This window comes from Solanum stenotomum, chromosome 4 (genome assembly GCF_019186545.1).
Source record: "Solanum stenotomum isolate F172 chromosome 4, ASM1918654v1, whole genome shotgun sequence".
NCBI lineage: Eukaryota > Viridiplantae > Streptophyta > Magnoliopsida > Solanales > Solanaceae > Solanum > Solanum stenotomum.
In genome coordinates this window covers 51,616,738-51,627,453 of record NC_064285.1, presented here as the reverse complement: position 1 = coordinate 51,627,453, position 10,716 = coordinate 51,616,738, and the positions used below count along the sequence as shown (strand labels likewise).

The 10,716-nt window shown below is 30.3% G+C and overlaps 1 pseudogene; it reads left to right on the top strand.

The window, feature by feature from the left end:
* Positions 1-5,343: 5,343 nt before the first annotated feature.
* On the top strand, positions 5,344-9,602 carry LOC125863130 (uncharacterized; annotated as a pseudogene).
* The last annotated feature ends 1,114 nt before the right edge of the window (positions 9,603-10,716 follow it).

Genomic DNA, 10,716 nt, shown 5'->3' with positions numbered 1-10,716 from the left:
TGGCAATTTTGTTTTAAAAAAAAGTTTTATTTAAAAAAAAAGGGGGTACAACGTAAAAAAATAAAATTTCTTTTTTTGTATGAAAAAATATTTTTTTTAAAATATTAATATAAAGGTAGGGTGGGGTGGTTGGGGTTGATGTATAACAATTTAGATTTGATTTAATATTTGGGAAACTTACATTTATAGTAATACTTTTTTTTTCACTTGATCATTTTTAATACATTTATAATACATTTTTAATATATATTATAAAGAACAATTTATTTTCACATATAATACAAGTTTTATTGATGGATAATACATTTATAACATATTTTAATACATTTATAATACGGAAAAATTACTTGGATGAATACCTTTTAATAAATAATAACTTATTTTAGCGATACTTTTTATTTATTACCATTTATAGCAATACATAGCAATATTATGTTAAATCTGTAATATGTATTAAATGAATTATGTATGCAATATATATGTATTATAACTATTTTTAAAATATATTATACTTGTTTGGTAAGAAATTGACACATTGTATTATAAGTGTATTAAAATATGTGTTAAATGTATTGTCCATCAATAAAAAATTCGGTTGTGGGTTACAACCATTTTACCCAAATCAAATTTGACCAAATTCATATTTAGCCATATTTTATATGGATGGATTGTCCATCCAAATCCAATCCAATCCACCCATTTGCCATTCCTACTCCGGACATAAAATACTCCATCCGTTTTCCATTTGATTGTCATCATTTTAGATTTTACGTCCCTTAAGAAATTAGGTAAGCTTACCACGGTACTGTTATTTAGTGTTCTATGTTGATCAAATTCATACTTTCAAGGCTAATAACTCTCAAGGGTAAAATAAGAAGAATAATGTTATTGATGATTTCTTTTGCAAAATGACAAGTATTAGGAAATAATTATTTTTAGTAAGGATGATATGTAAATAGAAATGGATGGAGCACAAATTTTGAATCTTTTTCTCCCATCCCAAAGCTTCATTCATGAGAAGTTTTTTAGATTCCCTTATTACATACCTGATAGAGTTCTTAAAAGTGAACTATCCAGATTCAGTTAGTTCCTTTTTGTCCATTGATTACAAAATGGTTGCTAACATATTCAATTCTACTATTATAAATAAATATGTTTAGGTGAAAAATAGAAGTTATTACAGGACTCAATTTACCTCAACACCTGAGATGACATCCAATCCTTATATACTAAAAATAAATGTCATCTTAATTTTATTTTTTTCGTTCAATTTGTTTGGTCTATTTTAAATTGGCTTGGAGTTGAACAAAGTAAAAAGAGCTTTTGAATCTTATGGTTTAAAATTATAGATATGTCAAATGTACTAAAATAGCCTTTAATTTTATAGTCTAAACATGTTATGTGAAAAATTGAATTAAAGAATTATTGTAAAATGAAAGTGGGTCATATAAATTGAAATGTAGAAAGATCTTTTTTTTTTCATACTATCCTTACCATTAAATATCTACATAAAATAGTAATAGCCAAATTTCGGATTTCAAAATGCCATCATAAGGTAAGTTTAGTAAAATACAACTCTAATTAAAACTTTCTTAATGAGTATATGCTAGGTTAAGATCAAGTAATTTGAAATGAAGGGGGTAAAATTTAGTCTAAAACATGAAAATAACAGACAGTAAAATTTGAAAATGCATCATATGTTTCATGATAATACAATAGATTTTTTAAAATGACCATTAATTGGAATAAACATCATAAGCTATTGCGGGCAAGGTTAACTCACAACTGGAACTAAAGAAACTCTCACACAGATAACCCGCGTCTCTAAAAAAGTAGTGTGGTAGTGTATATACTATTAATCATTAGTTTAGATATAATATTTTAAAAATTATCAAGATAAATATCTGAGAGAGATTATTAGGATATATATCATTGATAATGTGTCTAGATATAGTATATTATAACAATTGCGATGGTTGAAAATCTAAGTGAGAAATTGGTGGGAAATATATTATTAATCATGTATTTAGATATAATATTTTTTATAAAATAATTATTAATTCAATTTTAATAAAAAAAAATTAATAGATTATATATTTGTTTATGTGTCTATTTACTCATTTAGTAGATGATTTTAGAGTATAGAGTTTTAGCTTATACACATTAGATTAAATTGTCGGTACTTATAAGTATAAAATTTATTTGTGTTTACAATCTAAGATGGAAATTGGACAAGCCATTGGTATTATTGTAACACATGACTAAATATAATTTATCTTAATTATGAAAACAATGTAGTTTTGATTTCTTGTGCTGGTGAATTTTTGTATGTATTGAACATGACTGTGTACAGACATATATTTTCGACTAACTTGCAAATACATATTCACTAAAATGTTGAATGTACGTATATTCTCAACCCTGATATAATTATTACGACTTGTATATATTAATTATCGTTTTGATTAATTAAAAGGTGAGATTCTAGAATAGGTCAATATGTTTGATAAATTGGCTGATAATAATATATATTGGTGGAGTAATAAGTTAGTTGATGAAACTCATTTCTCGATATAGATATTGATGATTTGCAATTTGAAAAGCTTATAAGTGTTCATTATGTCACATTGCAAGTGGATTTATGAATCTAACAAATGAAATAAGTTAACTAGTGCTTTAAATAAAATTAATCTTTTAATTACATTTGCCAGTAATTTAATTTGTTGATTAGTATTTGTAATCAACATGAAAATTTAAAAATCAATGAATGAATGCAATTACAAGTTTCTATTGAAATGATTTGTAATCTATTATAGTAAAAATAATTTAAATGCATATATATGTGTAAAAGTATATATAATTCATGTTTTTCAAAAGAAATAGGACTTTTGCTTGTCATGTTCTTACCTCGAAGATGAAGGAGCCCAAATTTTTTGCTAATATGTATTTGAGTTGTTGACCTACTTCAATTACTTACGTCGTCGTTCGTTTTCTATCGAATTCAAAAAATTTATCAGACAAATTCATCATGCTATTCTCTTCGATATAGTCTTCTTTCATCTTTAAATACGTCACAAGGCACTCAATAAAATGATTGGATTGTAGAGACTTTATGTCCACCACTCTCCCTATAGTTCAATCACCTTCTACGTTGTTATTTTTTATATATAAAAATATCTAATTTATCTTAAGGGTAAGGATGACGCAACATAGACTCTGATCCTAAATTTAAGTTCTTATTTTCAGTGTTAATGAATTATGTCCAATTTAATTAGTTATACCAGCCAACATAATAACACTCAACATTTCAATTAGCATAGGCGCAAAAAAACTTTTCTCGATGTTGAGAATGAATAACACTAATAATTGGTCTTCAAGATGATTTTCAATGAATCTTCTTTTTAGTGGTTGACTAAAATAATTAGAGATATAAGAAAAGGATGTCTAGTTTGATTACTATTTGTGATAATTATTTTTATACTTTGATTATCATTGTAGCTTGTTATGACTATTGTTGAGGATGATTTTTCTGGTTGTTTGTAGTATTTTGCCATGACTATCTTCATTTATGTTATATCGTATCACTACATGGAATAAAAGTTATGAACTATAATTAATAAATAGTATGTCCTAAAGTGATTTATTTATGGAAAAATTACATAAGTGAAGGCCTTTTATTTAATAATTACCATTTTTAAGTATACTTTTAATTTATTACCATTTTTGTCAACTTTTAGCAATAGTTACTTAAAACAATTTTAAAACAAATTTGTTCCTTTTCATGTAATTTTTAAACTAAAGCAAGAAAAGTGTTGCCCATTCGCTCATATCCTCTCTCTCTTTTCTTTCTACTCTTCTGTCCGAAAATTTTAGGGTTTTGTTGTTCTTTCTTCCCCATCTTTCAGCACAGAATTCTAATGGAAGAAGAAGGAGGAGCACGAAAATCGCCTAGAAGAAGTCCGCGGATACTTAGTGATGTGGTACTTCGAATCAGAAAGTTTATAGAAGGAGTCGAATGAGGGGTCAAGTTTCATCTCCTACTGATGAAGTTAATGACTGTCCCAATTTTAGTTTGGGAATCTCACAAAAATCGGGTGAGCAAAACAAAGGTGAGCAGAACAAGGAGGAGCACAAAGGTAAAAAACGAGTTAAAGAGGTGAACAATGTGAAGAAATCGAAAAAAAGATGCGTTGATTTAGCATCTACGTCGAAGAAAATCGTGNGAGCAGAACAAGGAGGAGAACAAAGGTAAAAAACAAGTTAAAGAGGTGAACAATGTGAAGAAATCGAAAAAAAGATGCGTTGATTTAGCATCTACGTCGAAGAAAATCGTGGACTGTGATGACGATTTTGATGATTTACCTCCTCAAGTTCAGTCAAAAAAATTGAAAAATAAAGATGGGCTGGAGAAGAAGAAGCCAGTGAAGGATGAAAAAACTCGAAATCGATTGCCTCAAAATGTCATTCTACCAGAGAGTAGATATCTGGTATGTGATAGTATTTTTCCTAGTTAGTTGTTTTAGGAATGATTGTATACTGATTACTGCCTTGATTTTGAGATCTAGTATGTGGAATTCACCTTTAATTCAACTTTAGTATGTAGTAATACAATTTGTTTTAAACACTCAAATATGAATGTGAGATATCAATTTAGGATGCATAGTTTGCAGTGCTAGCTATTAGTAGCTTTATATCTCAGGTTTAAGGGATTGTCATCTGAAGAAATGGCAGGAAGTGAATAGAGCAGGTTTTGCATTTGTTTGATTAAAAGGGTCACCTAAATAAAGGGGAAGGATAAATAGGATTCTGAGTGCTGACCCTAACGAGTTTGGGATTGAGTGTCCTAGTGTCTTGAATACTCTTCCAATGAAGAGCAGTGCTATAGCAGGAAGCTAGCAGTCACTTTGAATTTGACATTTATGTTTTACTTAATTGCAAAATATCTCCTCTTTGTCCATTGTTTTGTCTAGAATTAGTGGGAGCTTGTCAAATAGCTGGTAACACTTGTTCGTGTGAAAAGATGTGTAAATGAGAGGACACATCATATATTTTGGAGTAACATTGTTTCATGTTCTATCTGATCTTTTCTCCTGCACTCGAATGTTTTGTTCTAATGGATAAAGTGGAAATGTAGGTTTAAATTGCTTTGGAAGTTGGTTTTTCGATATAAAATAGAGCTTTAAGTGTATGACAACTAGATCATTGTTTAGGCTGCTTGTGTTGAAGTTGATAAGTTCTGGGTTTGGATTTTGGAACCAGAAGTGGTCATCGGTGTAATTCATCTTTAATTCAACTGATTACTATCTTGCTTTGATACATAGTATGTGAAATTCATCTTTAATTCAACTTTAGTATGTAGTAACACATTTTTAATTCATGTTTAATACATATGCAGGATCGTAAATTCTGGAAACATCCGGATGTTGTGTATATTTCGAGTAGGTGGTCATCTTACACTAATCATAGTGTCATCGACCAAATCAAACTATCTTTATCTGATAAACAACTTGAGTTGTTCAGGAATACATGTTTTGGTTACTTTCTTGACCTTCCAAAAGCGAGCACACAACTACAAGTTATTCATTGCCTTATAAATAGAGAGTTAAAACACACACCGGATGATGTGTTTGCTATTGAAATAAATAACAAAAAGTTGTTTTTTGGTCTTAGAGAATTTGGAATAGTTACCGGCTTAAATTGTGTTAGTGATGGCACTCCTATCACTGTTCCTGATTCTAAATGTAGTTTGTTGAGTAGTTATTTTCCGGAAAAAATCACTGTTGCAAAGAGTCATCTACGTGCATTGTTTCTAGCTAAAAAATTCCTAGATGATGACTCAGCTGTTTCATTGGTTGTTCTCTTCTTCATTAATGATTTTTTATTTTCATATGAGGACAACGAATACCAAATTACTAATAGAGATTTTTACCTTGTGGAAAGTGGACAATTCAATTCATATCCGTGGGGTTTAGATGTCTACAAAAAGTTGTCTGATTCTGTGAGACATGAGCTTAAGTCAACCCATAAATACTATAGATTGGGTGGCTTGCCTCTTGCTCTTCAAATTTGGATTTTTGAGTGTTGTTCAAAAGTTGATGAAGATATAGCCATTCGGGTTGCTAACTCAATTCCAAGAATCTTGAATTGGAAGACAATTGCCGAAAGTCCATGGCAAAAATATATTGAGAAATGTCTCTTCATGCCTACAAAAAATAAGGTATTTGTACAAAGTTAATACATTTTATGACATTGTTTAATTCTACTCAAGTTACTATATCTATTTTTATTTTGTTTATTTGGTTTTTCAGTTTGAGAACATAGTGGCTAGTGAAGATGAAGTATCTAAATGCAGGCTTCCAGAACCTCGTGATTACAATGCTGAAATTTTGAAATTGGAGCCTAAAGGATCAAGTCATGGTCTAGACATGTTGACCAATGAAGTTATTGAATTGAGAAAAGAACTTGTAAAGGTATATACAAACTTGACTTTAGGCTTTTTTTTTCCAGAACTTTTATATTTTTAATTTTTGTGTTATGGTTTAATATCTACTAGGTGAATGAAAATAACAAAGCACTTGAAGAGAAGATTGATTTAGGATTTAATGAAATCAAAGAATTTGTGGTGAATTCTAACAAACAATTATTGGAGGATATTTCTTTGTTGTTTGCTAAGAATGGTGGCAGCAGCTCTGTTATCAGAGAAGTCAGGGAACCATCTAAGAAGCAGGCTGGCGAGACGTTTTCGGGTGGATTAGATTTCAATGGAGGTTTCTTTATATTTTCAATACATTTCTGTTATAGTCATAATATACTTTTAATATGTTTTTCTTATAATATGTGTTAATTACATATACAACATTCTCTCCCTATGTTAATGCATCTGTAAATGAATCAAGAGGTCACGATGCTCATGTTATGAGATCAAATCAAAATGAAGAATCTCAAGTGCTTAAAGCTTCAGTTAGATTTGCTGACGTTGAAAATTTTGAAAGAGTATCAAGTAAAATAGGTAATGAAGGGTTTTATACAAATATATTACATATTTCATATATGTTAATTCAACTATCTTATTTTAAATGTTTTTGTTATGTACAGAGGAAGATGTTGCAGGAATTGCTATTGAAAAAGTTTTGTCAGAGGTTGTTGCTGATATAAATGGTATTAATTTTCTTCACTTCAAATAAACTTCTTTCATTTTATTTTAATAACATTATTAAAATATTTACTTTGCTTACAGTCCAAGAGGTTGCTGATGTGAATACAGTTGGGGCGCAACCTTATGGTAATGTAGTCAACAAAGCCAACATAAATAAGTGTTGCATCTGTTGACTGTAAATTAATCAATATGTCTATTGTATGCAGATGCAACAGTGGATTGTCAAAAACCTTTGCATACTCTTGATGATTTTATTTTTCTTGATGAAGATCTTTCTCAGATCAATAGGACCGAAGAATCTTATCTAAAGAAAATAGGTCCTGTTGATCAAAACAAAAAGAAAGTGACACCGAAGAAACGTGGCAGAAAGAAAAATCCAGGAAAGTTAATAACATCTCCCTACACACAACATTTCGAATCTGGAGGAACTTTATGTGTAACACGTCAGTTTTTTGAGACAAAACATCTTTTTTCATATGCAACTGGAGGAGATAATGAATCGGATTTGATCGATTCATTCATTAAGTGGCTTTATATGGGTACAAAGAAGAGGTAATTCATTTTGAAGTTTGTTGGTTAATTTGTTACTATTGAATAACTTACATAATTCATAATAGATACAAGTTTAATTCAATCTATAGAACTCTCTCGTTACCTCTAATTCACAATAGATACAAGTTTCTTAATTCACTCTTCTTTAGTTTCCTTAGTTACCTCTTTTTTATTTGTTGCTGTCCCGTTTCTGAGTATTTATGTTGTAATTTTTTTATGTTTTGATAGGGGAAAGAAACCTTATACAGATGCTCTTAATGTTATCAGTCCAGCATTTGAATTAGGTATTTGTAATGTAGCAGAAAGACACTGGTTTTTCAAATTGGCACATTCTGGACAAGAATGGTGTGATGAGGTTAGTTGTATAAAGTTTAATTGGACGTCAATATTTGTTATTCATAACGCTTGCCATTCTAGGAGTCATACTACCTCTGCTGTTGAATTTCCTGAATGATTTGTCTAGTGAGCACCTTTGTGTTTCTTGGGTTGAAAAATTCTGTAATTTCTCTCCTGCCATATGAAGTAGATTATTGCTACTTCTTGTGTCATTTTATACACTTAAGTTTCTATTGCTTTACTTGTCGCATGCATTGTAGCCCACTCCAGCTATTCAATGTATCCTGTGCTAGATGTTTCTATTGATGGATAGCTAGTTCAATAATTTATGCCAAATCACATTAGACTGCATAGGTGCTAATGTGTTTCAGATTCTGTATTATATAGTGAGCAAATTGAATCACTATGAATTCCCTATTGTTCCGACATGTTTAGGTAACTAAGAGAAATATTTATGACCAGAATGCTTGGATAGAGGTTAGAACACATTACACCAATTGTAGTCTCCTTGTGTAAGATAACGTCTTACTATCCACGTGTTTATCTTTCCCAACATTTTATATATAAGTGGTTGACACTTACTAACTGACAACTTCTTGGAGACTAATTGAATCTTGTGAGAATTTTGTGAATCTTGTGTGTTGCAATATCACTTACTAAGTTTCTTGAGGTTAATTGAATGTTTGTTTCTTGAGACTATTTCTTTTTTACAGTTCAATTCTAATTTTTTGCAGCATATTGATGTCATTTTCTATTATCTAAGAAAGAAAGGAAAATATGAAGTCAACAGTAATGTTCGATTTACGACTACTGATTGTGTGTTCAAGACGAAAATTACTACTTTTTTCTTTCAACTTTGTGATGCTCATGAGAATAAGAAGAACTATAAAGTAAAAGATTCTGATGATATTGCCCGGTATATATGTGGACATCGTTTGTTGGCAAGCACTTCGTGGGATAAAGTGGATTATATTCTTTTTCCACTAAACATTAAAGAGGGTTGTCATTGGATTCTTGTCGTGTTTGATATTGTGCAAAGGTCTTTGGAGGTATATGATTCATTTCCGGTGGGGTGAATTTTGAGGTTAAAAATATTGTTGAGATGCTTTCAATTGTTTTACCATATTACCTGAGTGTGGTCAAGTTCTATGATAAGCATCCTGAATTGAAGGCAACACCGAAATACAGTGGGATAGATGAGTTCGAGAAAATTGAGTTTCATTTCATAACTAAAGGTGTTCCCAGACAACAAAATGACTCGCTGTAAGTATTATCAAATAGGTATTCTTTTTTGTATTAAGTAGATATTTTGATAATAATTTTATATTGAATTTTTTAGGGACTGTGGAGTTTTCGTTGTTGCATTTGCGGAGTTTGTAAGTAATGGCCAACATATTCAAAATCAACAAGTAAAGGCAGACATTCTCCGAAAGAGATTTGGAGCTATATTATGGGAATATGCAAGAAGGAAGCAAGCGAGTGACCTTCAAAGTGAAGACGAAAGACCGGAAAGATAAAGAAATATAGTTATATTAGTTAGTATGACTGTGAAAATTATATGGTGTAAAAACAGTTTGTAGTTAGTATGGCAATGAAAAACTATATTGGTCTATTCTTCACTTTCTGATTGCTTAGCTTTTATTGAACAAATATGTGCTGGCATGCAATGGTACTTGCTTGCACGAAAGATGTTTCTTTTTTTCGTATTTGAGTATTTGCGGATCTCGTAATTAGGTGTAGATTGTACCAATTCGTATTTGGGTGTTTCAACAGAGATTCAACAGCAATAAGGAAACTAAGCATCGAGGTAAACAATAGTTAAAGTGTATTACAATGTATAAAAGTTGAATTAAGAAAAAAATTGAAACAAATAACTAAGGAAACAACGAGAGAGTGTTTTATAGATTGAATTAAACTTGAATCTATTATGAATTAACCAAGAAAATCAATCAGAAAAGTAAATTAAGAAAGAATTTAAACAAGTCGTCAAATCATAACAAATCAACCAACAAACTGCAAAAATGAATTAAACTTGTATTAAAAGTGTATTACAATGTATTAAAGTTGAATTAGAAGAGTGAATGAAGAAAAAAATTGAAACAAATAACTAAGGAAACGACGAGAGAGTGTTCTATAGATTGAATTAAACTTGAATCTATTATGAATTTTATTTCTTATTCTTATTCTTGATCATAAGGCCTAACATTTTTGCAAGTCTTCCTGTTGTGATCTTGTTGTCCACAATTGCTGCATGTAATTTTCGCCTTCTTGAATCCATCTTCTCTGAGTTGTGTATGTCTTTTATTTTTTGGTCTTCCCGGAGGTCTCTTTCCATGAGGTGGAAGTACAACCTCTTCAAGAACATGTGTTGGTGTGTTCCATGTGCTTTCATCTGGCAGGGGATCCATTTGAAACTGATATGTCAGCAATAAATTTTTTCTTGTATAGTAATCAGAGCAATATTTCTCATAACCAGTGTGCTTTATTGTTAAAACAGCCAAAGCATGTGGACATGGCAACTCATCCAATTGAAATCTCCCACATGTGCATGTACGTTGGTGAAGACAAACTGTGAATTGTGTAATACCATCAAGTACCGTATACACATATTTATTTGTCTCTATAACCTATGAAAAGAAAAAAATATAATCAAGAGAGATGTTAGATATGAA